The sequence below is a fragment of the Kogia breviceps genome, chromosome 8 (genome assembly GCF_026419965.1).
Source record: "Kogia breviceps isolate mKogBre1 chromosome 8, mKogBre1 haplotype 1, whole genome shotgun sequence".
NCBI classification, from domain to species: domain Eukaryota; kingdom Metazoa; phylum Chordata; class Mammalia; order Artiodactyla; family Physeteridae; genus Kogia; species Kogia breviceps.
The window spans coordinates 36,937,695-36,954,901 of record NC_081317.1 but is presented as its reverse complement, the minus strand read 5'-3'; the positions used below and the strand labels follow the sequence as shown (position 1 = coordinate 36,954,901).

The 17,207-nt window shown below is 40.2% G+C and overlaps 1 protein-coding gene across 13 annotated transcripts in view; it reads left to right on the top strand.

Annotated features, from left to right (window-relative positions):
- Positions 1–12,750: 12,750 nt before the first annotated feature.
- AOPEP (aminopeptidase O (putative)) overlaps positions 12,751–17,207 on the top strand; it is a 572,337-nt gene continuing 567,880 nt past the window's right edge. For all 13 annotated transcript variants that reach the window (XR_010841931.1, XR_010841933.1, XR_010841932.1 and 10 more), the window contains exon 1: positions 12,751–12,848. The gene's annotated coding sequence lies outside the window, so the exon portion shown is untranslated. The remainder of the gene's footprint in view (positions 12,849–17,207) is intronic.

Genomic DNA, 17,207 nt, shown 5'->3' with positions numbered 1-17,207 from the left:
GGAAAAGAGTCCTCACCAGGAATAATCTGTTGGCACCTTGATCTTGGATTTGCCAGCCTGCAGAACTGTTGTTTAAGCCACCCAGTAGCACCCCAGTAGACTAATACAACTATACATATATTACTAACTGCAGAGCCAGGTAATGCCTTATGATTGCAATTCCTTTCTTTTAATCATTTTTTAAAATTAAGAATTTCCTTATTTTTTCACTTGCATATGTTTTATTACAGTGCAATTCAAAGTATGGCCCCACAGACCAACAATATCAACATCATCCAGGTACTTATTTAAAATGCTGGAACAACTGGATATCCACATGCAAAAAAAAAAAAAAGAATTTCAAATTTCAATTCATGTCTCACACCTTGTACAAAAATTAACTTCAAATGTATCCTAGACCTAAATGTAAAACCTAAAACTATAGAGCTTCCAGAAGAAGACATCAGAACAAATCTTTGTGAACACAGGCTAGACAAAGATTTTCTAGCTACAACCTCAAAAGAATGATCCATAAAAGAAAAAAAATTGACAAATTGGACTTTACCAAAATTAAGAACTTATGCTGTTTGAAAAATACTTTGAAATAATGAAAAGATAAGTCACACACTGGAGAAATATTTTCAAAACATACATATGATAAAAACATACACAGAATTTAGAAAGAATTCTCAAAACTCAGTAATAAGAAAACAACCAAATAGAAAATGGGCAAAAGAGTTCAACAGATACTTCACCAATGAAGATATATGGATAGCAAATAAGCACATGAAAAGATGTTCAATATCATTAGTCATTAGGGACATGCAAATTAAAATCACAGCATGATTCCACTGCTAATTTACTAAAACTACTAAAATTAGAAAGACTGACCATACCAAATGTTGGCAAAGGTGTGGAGGAACTGGAACTCTCATGCACTGTTGGTGATATTTAAAATGGTATAACCACTTTGGAGAACAGTTTGGCAATTCCTTAAAAAGTTAAACATATTATCCTGGCATTCCATTCCTTGGGTATTTCCCCAAGAGAAATGAAAGCATATGTCCATACAAAGACTTGTACATGAATATTTGTAACAAACTTATTTGTAGTAACAAAAACTGGAAACAATCCAAATGTCCATTAACAGGTGAATAGATAAACAGATTACGGTATATGCATACAGCAGAATTCTACTGAGCAATTAAAAGTAATGAACTACTGATACACAGTGCAAAATGGATGAATCTCAAAGTAATTATGTGGTCATGGAAGCCAGGCCATGTACATATTGTAGGATTCCACTTACATGAAATTCTAGAAAATGCACACTAATCTATAGTGACAAAAAAAGATCAGTGGTACCTAGGGAGGGGGAGGAGTGTGAGAGGAGGATTACAAAGGAAAAGAAAAAAGTTTCCAGGGTAATTTTATGATGTCACAGGTGGACACAATGTCAAAAAAATGTCAAATTTTACGCTTTAAATATGTGTAGTTTATTGTATGTCAATTATCCCCTGATAAAGCTGTTAAAAAAATAGCGAATGATAATTGGGATGTCATGTAGGTTGAGGGGAAACGTGAGGGGTGCTTCTCTTAGGCAGCTTCACAAGGGAGGGGAGGTTATTTTTGTAACTATCATAAGCATGATGACATTGTAAAAAAAAAAATACCAAAAAAAGTTCACGGAAAGGGTAATGCAGGTTGAGATATCTTAGTTGCTAATTTCTTTGGTCTGCACCAATGTAAAAATTGAAAATTTTTCATCAAGATAGAAAAATAATGCTGTGAGCTATTTGTGTGTTCATTTGGAGGTGACATCTTTGTTGCCTATCCCGGCCCTGTCTCACTCCTCCTTTCATATTAATTTGTTGGTGCATGTTGTCACCTACACGGTTTTTCACCACCCAGTACAGCTTTTCATTCTTCTTCAGTTTTGAAATTTGAGCCACGATCAGCTGTAGTTTCTTTCTTGGAAATGTCAATCAGTTGAATATGATGTCAACAGACAATTCTTCCTCTCAAGCATCTGCATGAATTGTCTCTGTCTCTCTTCTTTCCTATCATTACCTCTTACCTCAAATGTTTTGGCATATCTAGGAGAGGTTAGATAGACTGACTCCCAATCACTGAACCTGTGACTTTGTGCCTTTTTCTCACCCCACATTTCACGCCATGCCTTTGTCATGACTCCAGAATAGTTTAACCCTAGGTCTGCTAGAGTATAACATGATTACAGAAGTCTCCCCAGCATGATTGCAAGTAATCCGATGTTCATGGGATGCTAAATATTCCAAAGACTCTCTCACCATTGCTATTTGGGGGCAGTTTGAGTTGACAACAGTTTTCCTCCACTTTTGGGTGCCTCCAACCACCTGCCCCCATGTCCAGAGAATTCTAGTAAGTTGAACTCCTTGGCTTGCATGTCAACCCCTCAGAACCCTAGGACCTCAGCACACTAGGAATGGTGACAATATGCTGGGACATTCTAGAGTTCTGTGTGTTCATACACAGAATTACACAAATGCTGTTTTAATTAAAGCCATGAGGCTTGTTTTAACGATGCTCAGAAATCAGTGGAAATCCAGGACTGGAATAGTCAGTGTCTTCAGTCAACTGTGAAGTAAACTCTACTCCTTTCTAGAAGCTGGCATGGCTAACGCCAAGCCATCTGGTGTTTCTTCTTAGGACGGCTAGAAAAGTAAAGTAGGTTTGCAAATCTTATGAAATATTCATGTAGAATTTTATACCATGTCATTGGACTTATACTTTTAGAAAAGTCATGAAACATAGGCCACTTTTAAAGATTAGATTTCATGCTCAAGAGAGAATTTGAGGAGTAAAGTGCATCCAATTTTGCCAATATATGGCCTTTTAAACAGAAAATGTGAAATAAAAGATGGTGAAATTACTTACGATTATAGCTAAAGATTTGGCAAGCTTTATTTCATATCTTGATAAATCATCCAAACAACAGCATTTGTATTCAACTGATATAGAACTAGAATTAATAGGGTAATGTTGTCCAAGAGTGTATATTATTAATTATTAATAGCATGACATTACTTTCCCTGATTGAGACATTTAATATCCTGGAATCAGAGCATAGAGTAATATATTAGAAAATAAGTGCTATTGCTCTATCGTACCCCCATACAGAGCCACCTACACACAATATTGTCATCTTTCTCTTTCTATCATTTATTCATTCCCTCTTTGGAGTTGTCACCTTCTGCCCAAAGTAATGAACAAAATAAGTGTCATAATGGCTCCTTTGTACTCGCCAGTACAGGGTCATGTACCCATTAAATGCTCACTAAATTGATCTCATAATAAGGGAATTTGGGGGAAATTCTCCAACCACTACTAAGAGATGCACTAGACTGTACTGGTTAAAAACTATTTTAGTTTGGGTTCCCCGAAAAGCAGACCCTGAGACAAGGATTTAGGTGCAAGTAATTTGTATAGAAGTTGTTTCCAGGAGGCACTGAGGGAGAGTTAGGGAAGGGAGTTAGAGAAGGGAGGAGAGCCAGTAAAGGGTAAATTAATGATCCAGTTACCTGTGTGAGCAGCTGAGGCACATTCCTGCTGGGGACCCTCTGAGAGACTTGTGGAGCATACCTCAGAAGTATTTGAGGGAGGAGCAAGTAAGTGGGGCTCTTTGTTTCCTAACTCCTGTCCTCATTGACTGAGTGTCGCTTCTATGAGGTTAAATTCCTGTGCAGAGGTCAAATGAATTCCAGTGGCCAGAGAAGGCCCTCGTGCAGAGATATGCAAGAAGCCCATGGGCATGTTGGGAAAATATCTGCAGGGAACCTTCCAGGTGGGCATGTGGGGGGGAACTATCTGCAGGTGTTCTCCTAGGTGGGCCAAGGGGATATGAGTGGGGTACTAACCACATCTGCTGCAAGAACTCTCATCAGATTTGATTCACATCCTCACTCTGAAACTAGCTAGCTGTTTGATCTTGGACAAGTTAGTTAATCTCTCTGCGCTTTGATTTCTTATCTTGGAAAATAATAATAATAGCACACAAGTAGTGGCAGTTCCAGGTCTAGAAGTGCTAGGAAGGAGTGCTTAAGGACTGTCTGGAAATTGCATTTCCATAGTCAGCACACTGTTGTTTTGTTTTGTTTTGGTTTTTGTCTGATAAGAATGAGTGTTTATGTGGGGTGGTTGATGGAGAATACAGGGTTGCTAAACTTCCCCCAAGCTAGCTCCATGAACCTGCCATTATGCTTACCTTATAGAACTACTGTAAAGATAAAATGCCTGTAAATCAAATGTGATTGCATTACTCCCCTGCTTAAAACTCTTCAATGGTTTCCCACTGCTTTCATGAAAAAGACCAAAATCTCTTAACATGAGGTACAAGACCCTGTAAATGCTGGCCCCTCCCTATCTCTCAGACATGCTTTCCTACTTTGCTCCTCCTCTCTTTAAGTTCCTTGGATGTACTGTGTATTTGTTTGTCATAGGATCTTTGCATATGCTGTTCCTTCTGGAATGTTCCTCAGCCCTCACATCCGCAGGATGACCTGACCTTCTACCACTGGGACCCCCCCCTTTAGGGTAAGGTTCCCACTCTTCTCATTGCTTGGCCAATTCTGCCTGCACCCCACTACTAACCCCACTCTCCCATCACCCTGGGTATACTCCCTGGGTACCAGGGAGTTGATTTCCAGGTGTCTTATACTTCAGCTTCCCAACACAAAAGCCATTCCTAGGCTCGGGGTGTAAAACACAGAACACAAAGGCTTCTTGAGATGGGAAAAGACAATGCCTCCTTATTAACTCCAACAGCACTAACAAACACAAATTAATATCCTGCCATAATTATCTCATCAAAAGCCAGTTTCAGGGCTTCCCTGGTGGCGCAGTGGTTGGGAGTCCGCCTGCCGATGCAGGGGACGCGGGTTCGTGTCCCGGTCCGGGAGGATCCCACGTGCCGCGGAGCAGCTGGGCCCGTGAGCCACGGTCACTGAGCCTGCGTGTCCGGAGCCTGTGCTCCGCAACGGGAGAGGCCACGGCGGTGAGAGGCCCGCGTACCGCAAAAAAAAAAAGCCAGTTTCATTTCTTACTCATATTCATTCATTACTAATGTAGGAAATAATTCTGTAATGCGTAAAATTCCTCCTATATATGTTTCATCTTTGCAAAATATTACTATTCTTCAGTGAAAAATTTCACAGTTCATTGACCATGGGCCTTTTCTGAGTACGTTTCAATCAATGAAACTATTTGCTAATATCTGTTCTTCTTTCAATTCATCCAGAAAAAAATATTGAACTATCACTTTTTCTGAAGGATGGAAATAAATACTGATGGAAAATAGGAGACATTATGACTGACACATTAACTTTTTTTCTGTGTTCAAAAGAATCTCCCAAGAGCCTCTGCAGTATGACTTCACTGCTGGCTTCCTGCTAAAACTCAGTTGGCAATAATGAGCTACATGATTTAAAAAAAAAACATATAAATACTGATTAATATGATTAAAATGTTGAGGAATGTTTGTGCTGTCCCACAGTAATTTTATCACAGGGCTCCTTCATCTGAAAAGGCTAAATATTAGTGTTTATCAATCCTTTTATGGAACTGTTTGTGTTTTAAGTGGGTTTTATTTTATTTTTTTGGTCCTGGCAGGGACTGGGCTACTTTATTATTTATTTATTTTTATTTATTTATTTATTTATTTTTGGCTGTGTTGGGTCTTCGTTGCTGCGCATGGGCTTTGTCTAGTTATGGCGAGCAGGGGCTACTCTTCATTGCAGTGTGCAGGCTTCTCATTGAGGTGGCTTCTCTTGTTGCGGAGCACAGGCTCTAGGTGCACTGGCTTCAGTGGTTGTGGCGCACGGGCTCTAGAGAGTAGGCTCAGTAGTTGTGACACAAGGGCTTAGTTGCTCCATGGCGTGTGGGACCTTCCCGGACCAGGGCTCGAACCTGTGTCCCCTGCATTGACAGGCTAATTCTTAACCACTGCACTACCAGGGAAGCCCTAAGTGGGTTTTAAAATCAGAATCTTTAAAACATTGTTATTATTGGCAGTGACGGAATTAGAGAAATTCAGTGACTTCTTTTAAAATTAATTTAATTTTGGCTGAGTTGGGTCTTTGTTGCTGCACACAGGATATCTCTAGTTGTGGTGAGCAAGGGCTACTCTTCGTTGCGGTGTGCGGGCTTCTCATTGTTGTGGCTTCTCTTGTTGCAGAGCATGGGCTCTAGGCACACGGTCTTCAGTAGTTGCAGCATGCAAGCTCAGTAGTTGTGGCGCACGGGCTTAGTTGCTCCGCGGCGTGTGGGATCTTCCCGGACCAGGGATCGAACCCATGTCCCCTGCATTGGCAGGCGGATTCTTAACCCTGCACCACCAGGGCAGTCCAATTCAGTGACTTTTGAAAGGTCTTCAATCAAATTGAATCCCACCGGGTCTTAGGAATATATATCTCTAGGTTGGGACAAATAGCAAGTTTTTGCTACTGCTTTTAAAATCATTGTTTTCTGGTGGGCAAATGGACCCCAATTCTGGCTGTTTCCAACAGTGTCATTGGTGATCAGTGCAACTTGCTTCCATCTGCATAAGCAGGACTGGTGGGAGGAGCCCTCCTATGGGGTGATTGCCTGGGTTGCCAGGACCCAGTCCCTGTGAGGGGCCCACCAGAGAGCGCTTTGCTGGCATCTTTCCAAAGTTATACCTTTGGGTTTGTGCTTGGGTGAAGTATTACTTGTGCTATGTTAGCTCAGTGTCTGGCTGTAGACAGAATATGCCTCCCCACAGTCCCATTCATAGAGAATGTTTATATTTTCATGTGTCTGCTCTACCACCTACCAACAACACGGGCACAAAAATCATAAAAGAGTCTTATCTACCATTCACCCATTCTTTTAATAAATAAATAAATAAATATGCACTGAGCACCTTCCCAAGGACAGTATTACTTGGTGTTGCAACTGGCTGCCCATGTTAGCCTGAGGCTGACAAACTACTTAACCTCTCCCATTCTGTCAACCAGAATGACCTTCCTAGGGCCACCCCAGGCCAGCTCTTTTTGACCTCTCCATTCTACCTTGTTTTCAGCTTTCTTGGTTTCTCAATATCCCACTGCCCTACCCAATTTTATCCCCATTTCTTGGTCTGTCTTTTCTTGCCATACTGGTTTTGCTATTTGGAACCCATATAGGACACAAGTCTAGGGCTCTGGCCTCTAATGTAATACAACACTTTTTTTCTCCAGAGTAGCCTGGAAGTTCTTTGATGTCAGGGATATATTTTTTTTCTCTTTGTGTCCTCAGAGCTCAAAAATGTACCTAATACATGGCAGCATCTGGAAATATTGATGGAAGAAAAAAAATGAATGTGGCTATATGACACATTCAGTTAGCAGCAATGTATCAATGCCAAGTCTCACACACCCCCTTTCCCAGTGACTGTGCTCCATCATTAGAGAAAAAAAAGAGACCAGAGATGGGGGTAGAGGAACTTTCTTTTCTAGAAGTCAGAGGCTCTGTGCCATCCATGCTGATGTGTTTACTTTCATTGGAATTCTGTTGGATACTGTTGTCTTCTTCTCCAGTAAAAATGAAATTTCACCATGAATTCCAACTTTCTTTCTTTTTAGGAATCATCCTCTTTGGCAACACTACCTTGATTCCTCCCTGAGCCTCTTATTTTTTATTTTTAGTGAAAAGAGCATCATTTTCAGACTCAGTGCCCTTGTAAGTGACCCTGTCTCTTCAAGCCACAGACTCTTCTCTCTGTTTACTTCTGGCATCAGCCACCAGTGCTCTCTGTAGTGATAGGGTCTGTGGCCCAAACTTCGATATATGTAAATTCTACAGTAATCTCTTCAACTCATACTGACCAAGTCACTGAGATGACTTTCAGCTCACGGCTGCCAGGTCAATCATTATGTTCAACTTTCATTTACCAATCGTCCCTCTCTAATATGATTTTTCTCCTGGAAACTTGCAAATATTTCAAATCCTGCATTTATATTTTGACACATTCATTCCACCTGTCTCTCATCAACCCACAGTGAGTTTTAGACAGAATCTTTTCGCCACAGTTCCTGCCTTAGGAAATGATGACATGCAAACCCAAGCTGGGTCTGTCACACGTATTCCTTTGGTGTGACGTGTGGGTGGGCTATGGGGACATTAAATAGGCCAGAGGCATGGCAGACAGACTTTAGGCTAACTTCCTTATTCTTAAGGGAATTTTATCAAGAACTTACAGGCTTATATAACTATATTTGGTATCTAGGTGAAGTTGGGAAAGAAGAATTTTGAAATTTAAAAAAAGCTCATAAAATCATTTACTGACATTCTCTAATATACAGATGAGAACAAAGCAAGCTCAGAGAAGTTGAATGAGTAGATAGTGACAGGATCAGTAATAATTATGGATTTTCCTTTAGTAAATTGGGGATTTAGTGGGACACAAATACCCAGAATTCCTGGGGCCTCTTATAACAAGCAAGGCACAACTATATCTTCTATTGAACACAAAGCCCCATTTCCTTTCTGTGGACTCTTCACAGTTCAGCTAAAGCAGTGGGAATGACATACCAAAAACTGTATTGATATTAGAGCTATGCAGAAAGGCTATTGTAAATATAGTTTAAATCCATAATTTGCAGAGAAAATTATGTAGAAGGGTTTCTTTTTTTTCTTTTCTTTTTTTTTTTTTTTTTGGCGGTACGCGGACCTCTCACTGTTGTGGCCTCTCCCGTTGCAGAGCACAGGCTCCGGACGCGCAGGCTCGGTGGCCTTGGCTCAGCGGCTATGGCTCACGCGCCCAGCCGCTCCGCGGCATGTGGGATCTTCCCGGACCGGGGCACGAACCCGCGGCTCCTGCATCGGCAGGCGGATTCTCAACCACTGCGCCACCAGGGAAGCCCCCATGAGAAATTTTTTGATAGACTTTTGAGATTTAGCTTTAAGAAGTAATATGCAAAGTAAGGTAAGCCAAAGTGGGGCTGGGGGTATATTTTCCCTTCAGTTGCTGGCCTGGGTATTTTACATTTACAAGTTTGATGGGTTCTTCTCCATCTAAAGATAAATACTGTATTTTAAAATGTCTGAAGACTGAAGCTACAAAAACAAAGCTAGACATAGAGAATTTTAAAAAGACAGTGAGTTTTGATTCTTTAAATTTTCATTTTTTTTCAAGATAACCTTTATTTACTTATTTCATGTTGAAAATGAAACATTTACTGCTGTGTTTATGTATCAAGCATATAAACTGACTTGATTTACCTTTTTCTACGTATTTTGAGGTATAAGAAACTGACATTAAAATATCAGGGTTTTAAAAATCTTTCAAATTGAAACCAAAGCATCACCTCTGTAGGAAAGATGGCACTTACATAATTATAATTTCAAGTGCTGTGCAAATAACCTTCAAGAACACACACCACATTTTACATAAACCAGAGTCTTAGAAATTGATTTCTTAAAAAAAAGATTACATTTTTTCATAATAATTTATTTTGTAAAAGCTGACTTTTCCTACATAACCATGAGAAACAGGTAGAAAGAAAAAAAGACAATGGAAGGGGATCTTTATTTTTATGAGTACAAATATAACAAAGTGTCAGTTGAAGCATGGTGGTGATTGGTACTATATGAATGACTCAGAAAAACAAAATAGCTCATATCAAGTGGTTTGCTGTCTTGGCTCTAGTTGTTTGTTTTAACTGCCACATACAGAGTTTTAAGTGCACACTTTTCTAGTTTTCTGAGTTCTTTTTAGCCCGAATCATCAAAATGAGAAAACTTCTGCATCTAAACCAACTTTTTATAACTTGTTAATATCAGAAATGACCATGCTCGTGACTGCAATCCAAGTTTGAAAATTCTATTTGAAATCTTTAATATAAAACATAGTACTTTCTGGAGCAAATTTCATTATGCCAATTTAATGCCATGATCAATTTTATATTATAGTTAAACTGTCTTGTTTTTCCATTTTTACTAAAATCATTTTAGCTGGAATCATTTCCAGTTCTTTTACATTTGAAGTTACAATTCAGTATTATTTTTTCTCTTTATGAACTATACTAGCCATTGGAGCTTCTGACATGAACTTTCTTTTGTGGGTAATTAACCAAGGCCAATTTTCTTTTTCTGCACAAACTTTGTAGATCTAAATTTTGACATGAATATTTGATTTTTACATCAACTTTTACTAAACAACAAATTTTACCTTGTCTGTATTTCTTGGCTTTTTCAGTTTTCAATGTTACCAGTCAGTAGTTCTTTTTCAGCCAGTGTTTATTCTATAATAAAATTGTGTCTAGTTTTAGTCAATGTTAATTTCATTTTGTATTGATTATTTTTATCAAGTTCAGCTTTTCCTGTCAATCTAGCCACAGTATTCTTGGTATTCAAATAACCAGGCCAGGAAATTCCTTGGCGGTCCAGTGGGTAAGACTCCATTCTTTCACTACCGAGGGCTGGGGTTCAATCCCTGGTTGGGGAACTAAGATCTGGCAAGCAGTGTGGAGCTGCAAAAAAAAAAAAAAAAAAAAAGAAAAAAAAAGCCAGGCCAAAAAGCCAACAAAAAAGTGATAAGTAACTACTCTGACAAATTTGGTGGCTTTATGAAACAGAATTTGACAATGGAACAGATCCTAGGAATCACCTAGTTCAATCCTTTCATTTAACAAGTGAAAAAACAGGTGTAGAGAGGTCAAGTGACTTACCAGAGAGAGATAAGAAAGGCTTGAGCAAAGGCAGTGATTATTTAGTATGGAGGTGATGGGCAGATGTGATAAATATTGAAGAGATCACGATCAGGACAAGGAGAGGAACAAGTCTGGGATGATCCTGGATTTCAGGCTTGGGTGAGTGGATGGACATTGATGCTGTTAACTGAGACAGAATACTTGAGTAGGTTAGGTTTGGGGGCCAGGGTAGATAATGAGTTCAGTTTTAAATGTCAAGTTTGAGATGCCAACTGGATATCTCAGTGGAATCTGAGTACTTCAATAAGAAATTTTGAAAGGCTTGGGTGGTGAGATAGGCTTGGGAGTTATCAGCTTACAGGTGATAGTCACGTGAAAGTAGACAAAAATCAGCATCCTGGGAAGATATCTGTCAAGGAGGCAAAGTTGCAACTTGCAGGCCTCATCTGACCTGCAGATGCATTTTGTTTGGTCCAAAAAAAAGTTCAACAAAATTTGAATTAGTGACCAACATTTGAAATTTGAGAGATTTCATGTATCTGCACATTGATTTCTCTTTAAAAATGAGAGGATCTAATTATCACTGGGAAAGATTGCTGGTTGGCAAAAATCAGTTAGAGCTGAGTAGGGACCATGAGCTCCAGTTCTTCATAGTCTCTATCTATGAAGTTCACTCCTTTGTGTTCACTGCTTGGGCACTGTAGGCTTTTGGGTTTGCAGCCCCTGATGTAGCATAAGAAGATCAAGGGGTAAAGAGTTAAGGGAAAGGAAAGGAAAAAGGCGCCCCTTGATGGAAACTGAAGGGAGATGATCAGAAAGGTAAGAGGAGAACTGAGGGGGCTTGGTAACAAAGAAGCAAAGGGATCAGTGTTGAAAGGAGGAGGAGAAAAATCTTGTGAAGTATTAGAAATTGTCTTAGCTGTTATCTAGCTACTTGCACAAGCCCAAAATTCAGGAATCATTTTGACACCTTTCTTTTCCTTATGGCCTTATCTAATCTATCTTCAAGTCTGTCATATCTACCTCCAAATTATTCCTTAAATTTGTTCACTTCTCTCCATCATTTCTTACTTGATCATTGCAAAAGCAACTGTTCTCTTTGAACCTTTACTCGACTCCAAATAGTTTACTCTTATACACAGCAGGCAGGGTGATCTTATAAAACCAGATCCTGTCACTTGCATGTTTAAAACTCTTCACTGTCTTCCCATTATAGTTAAAATAAAATCCATGCCTCCTGCAAAGAAACTTTGCGAGATCAGAACTCTCCTTGCCTTTTAATCTCATCTTCTATTCTTCCCCTAGCCTATTTTCTCACTTTCTCAAGGGCACCACTACATTCTGTCCCCTCCCCATAGTTTTCCATCATTCTCTTGGTTGTTCTTGCTCCAGATCTTCACAGAGCTGGCTTCTTCCCTACTCAGTTTAATAAGCCTCTTCATAGGGCACTTCTCTAACATCCTCCTTTAGTTTTTGAGTAACTCACATGAATTTTTTGGTTTTTAAGTGAAAATAGAAGTTATGTTTACACTATAGTCTATTAAGTGTGCAATAGCATTATGTAAAAAAATACATACCTTAATTAAAAATACTTTATTGCTAAAAAATGCTAACCATTATCTGACAATGGCTGGGTTGCCCAGTGACATAAGGTGAAGGGCAATAAAATGAGGTACGCCTAAAATATCTTTGTTGAGTTATTCAATGTTTGCTTCTCCATGAGGAAGCATAGTGTCTGTTTGTCATCGCTGTATCCCAGATTCTGTAACAGTGCTTGCCTGGAACACAATAGGACTTAAATAAACTGTGCTGGAACGAACGAGTATACAAACAAGAGTTGTATACAGAAGAGGAAGAGCAAAATAAAGAATAAAAAGTCCATGTCTGTATTTCAGTAACATTCTTTTTCTTAAGTGCCTATAAGATTTTACAACTAGGAGTAGGAGGGTAAGACGGAGACGCTACAAAATCCAAAACAAGCATTTTTCACGCCTTCCCAACCCCGAGGCAGCTCCGCGCCTGCGCAGACCTCCACTGCCCCACCCCTGTACACAAGGGGGCGGGGCCAGGCGGACGGCGGCTTGGGCGCGCGAGGATGACGTCACTCGGCGCGTGTCCGGGTAGCCCGTGGTAACACCTAGTCTGCGGAAGTGGAGACGAGCTAGCAGGCGGCTGAGACAGGTAACCTGAGCGCTCCCTGTTGGGTCCCTGCCTTCCTCTCCAGCGGCACCTGGATGGCGGCGGGGTCAGCAGCGTCCCGTTTTGAAGGCAGCCAGGAGCCCACCCCTACCCTCATCTTTCTTGATCAGCTGTGTCCCCATTCCCTCTCAGTCCTTCCAGACTCCTGAAGCTGAACCAGTTCTGGGGACTGGGCTGAGCCTGCCACTTCTCTCCGCCTCCACCCTCGGGTGGTGATGGGCTCTGACGCTCCTCTCCCCTGTGGCACAGACATTTCCCAGACTGCAGTTGCCGCCTCCTTCCTCTGTTGCTTTCAAGGCCCACCTAACCCGCTTCTTTCCGCTCCTAGCCCCACAGGGCTCATCTCCAATCTTGTTTAACGAGACAGAACAGTTTCCGATTCTGTTCATTTCCACTTACAGTGACACCCGGCCACCTTCCCTCCTCCCCGAGGATCCTTACTGAGAGCACCAAGTTTTGAGTTGTTGTGTCCCTAAAGAACATTCGTTCACTGTCAGTCTGGAGTTTTGCTCATTAAGGCATGTGTTTGTTGGGTAAGGGGGTGGCACAGTAATGTGAAAATTTATTGCTATAATTGATCCACATGGCATCCAGTCAAACGCCGAGATAGATGAAACAGTTACAGCATTTCATTAAAATGCTCCTGTCCTGTATTTCTTTTTTGTTTTCAAGCAATGATTACAATTATCCTCGCAAAGGTAGCCGTCAAAATAAATAAGCAACAGTACCCAACTAGGAATGTTTAGACCTCCAAAAAATGATAAGATTCGTATTGTTGATAAAGGAATGCGGGTTATTACAAAACCAACCAGAAAAGACATGGGTGGAGAAACAGGATTCCGACGTTGTCTCATTTGATGATTTGGTTTTGTATTTTCTTGTACTTTAATATGCTCCATTTTTGAATAGGGCATATAGTACTGTACTTACTGTAATTCTGAGAAGCCTATGAATGACTTGCTAATTGGTTAAGATTAGGCTCTTACATTTGGGGGACAAAGTAGAAAAAGGTTAGGGAATAATAGTAGTCGCTGTTTGTTGACCATCTGCTATATCCCAGGGACTGTGTTCAGTACTTTGCATGTGTTTTTTCCTTAGCTCACACAAGAACCCTGTGAGTTAGGAATTAGTATCCTCAACTTACAGAGAAGGAAACTTTGGCTCAGGTATGTGAAATTAACTTGCCAAAAATTCATAGTAACTATACTGGTGGAGACAAGCTTGAAGTTCAGTTCTATGTATGAGTTGAAAGCCTGTACTTTTTTTTTTTTTTTTATAACTCACTGAGTGATCAGATTCTAGGCTTTTTACAACAATGACACAATGACACAATTCTATGAGTTTATTCACTCATCTATCCAAATGATTTGACACTTTCTAATATCTTTAGTATTAAGTGCTTATATACCTAGAATCAAAACACCTGGAAACCTTAATTTATTTATGATCCCCCTACACACACACACACACACACACACACACACACACACACACATCACACGCATACCATATTTTTCATTAAGAATGAGATAATTGGCTCAGTAACTTTCTGTTTGGTGCTCTCAGGGAATGAGTAATTTTGGACAGTTGAAAGTTTTACCCCTTTAGAAATGAAAATCATATTGACAGTTTTGGATGGAAAAAATTTAAATGCACTAAATAATTCTTTGCCTTCTAAAACAGTGAGTATATTGAACATATTTTAACTTTCCCTTATGTCTTAGAGCAGTCATTATGAATCTCATTTATTGTTGTGTTGTGATTTGGTGATTTCCTCAGAACTTTTGTTATATTTGGCCCCCAAACTGCTTTGCATTTTGAGTTTTCCTAGACTTTATTTAGTCTACTCCTTAATATCACCAAGAGATTGTAAACCATAGCAATTAAAATTACGGACCGGGAAAGCACACTTGTAGGATTCCAGTCCTTGCTCTGCCACTTACTAGTAGGACAGTGAGACCAGACAACGTGGTTGACCCCTCTACACCTCAGTTTCCTCATTTGTAAAATGGGAATAATAAGAATACTTGTTGGGCTTCCCTGGTGGCGCAGTGGTTGAGAGTCCGCTTGCCAATGCAGGGGACACGGGTTCTTGCCCCGGTCTGGGAAGACCCCACATGCCGTGGAGCGGCTGGGCCCGTGAGCCATGGCCGCTGAGCCTGCGCGTCCGGAGCCTGTGCTCCGCAACGAGAGAGGCCACAGCAGTGAGAGCCCTGCGTACCGCAAACAAACAAATAGTGCTGCTGTGAACATTGGGGTGCATATATCTTTTTCAATTAAGAGTTTTTGTCTTTTCTGAATATATGCCCAGGAGTGGGATTGCAGGATCATATGGTAATTCTATTTTTAGTTTTTTTAGGGAACCCCCCTACTTTCTCTATAGTGGCTGCACCAATTTATATTCCCACCAACAGGGTAGGAGAGTTCCTTTTTCTCCATACCCTCTCCAGCATTTATTATTTGTAGACAATTTAATGATGGCCATTCTGAATGGTGTGAGGTGATACCTCACTATAGTTTTTTTTTTTTAATTTTTTATTTATTTATTTTGGGCTGTGTTGGGTCTTCGTTTCTGTGCGAGGGCTTCCTCTAGTTGCGGAGAGCAGGGGCCACTCTTCATCGTGGTGCGCGGGCCTCTCACTATCGCGGCCTCTCTTGTTGCGGAGCACAGGCTCCAGAGGCGCAGACTCAGTAGTTGTGGCCCACGGGCCCAGTCGCTCCACGGCATGTGGGATCCTCCCAGACCAGGGCTCGAACCCGCGTCCCCTGCATTGGCAGGCAGACTCTCAACCACTATGCCACCAGGGAATCCTACTGTAGTATTGATTGGCATTTCTCTATGAAAATTGTTATTCTTTGAATAGTATTTGATATGTGGTAATTACAAGAAAATTAAATTATACTAACTAGAATCCTGTATCCTAACCTGTATGTTAATTAATTAATTTATTTCTAGTTTGCTGATCTCTGCTTTATTTTCTTAATTTTAACATCTTTATTGGAATATAATTGCTTTTCAATGGTGTGTTAGTTTCTGCTTTATAACAAAGTGAATCAGCTATACATATACATATATCCCCATATCTTCTCCATCTTGTGTCTTCCTCCCACTCTCCCTATCCCACCCCTCTAGGTGGTCACAAAGCACTGAGCTGATCTCCCTGTGCTATGCGGCTGCTTCCCACTAGCTATCTGTTTTACATTTGGTAGTGTATATATGTCCATGCCACTCTCTCACTTTGTCCCAGCTTACCCTTCCCCCTCCCTGTGTCCTCAAGTCTATTCTCTATGTCTGCATCTTTATTCCTGTCCTGCCTCTAGGTTCTTCAGAACCTTTTTTTTTCTTTTTTAGATTACATATATATGTGTTAGCATATGGTATTTGTTCTTCTATTTCTGACTTACTTCACTCTGTATGACAGACTCTAGGTCCATCCACCTGACCACAAATAACTCAATTTTGTTTCTTTTTATGGCTGAGTAGTATTCCATTGTATATATGTGCCATATCTTCTTTATCCATTCATCTGTTGATGGACACTTAGGTTGCTTCCATGTCCTGGCTATTGTAAATAGTGCTGCAGTGAACATTGTGGTACATGACTCTTTATGAATTATGGTTTTCTCAGGGTATACGCCCAGTAGTGGGATTGCTGGGTCATATGGTAGTTCTATTTTTACTTTTTAAGGAACCTCCATACTGTTCTCCATAGTGGCTGTATCAATTTACATTCCTACCAACATTGTAAGAGGGTTCCCTTTTCTCCACACCCTGTCCAGAATTTATGTCTGTAGATTTTTTGATGGTGCCCATTCTGACTGGTGTGAGGTGATACCTCATTGTACTTTTTCGGTTTGCATTTCTCTAATGATTAGTGATGTTGAGCATTCTTTCATGTGCTTTTTGGCTATCTGTACATCTTCTTTGGAGAAACGTCTGTTTAGGTCTTCTGCCCATTTTAGGATTGGGTTGTTTGTTTTTTTGATATTGAGCTTCGTGTAAATTTTGGAGATTAGTCCTTTGTCAGTTGCTTCATTTGCAAATATTTTCTCCCATTCTGTTGTCATTTCGTCTTGTTTATGGTTTCTGTTGCTGTGCAAAAGCTTTTAAGTTTCATTAGGTCCCATTTGTTTATTTTTGTTTTTATTTCCATTTCACTAGGAGGTGGGTCAAAAAGGATCTTGCTATGATTTATGTCATACAGTGTTCTGCCTATGTCTTCCTCTAAGAGTTTTATAGTGTCTGGCCTTACATTTAGGTCTTTAATCCATTTTGAGTTTATTTTTGTGTATGGTGTTAGGGAATGTTCTAATTTCATTCTTTTACATGTAGCTGTCCAG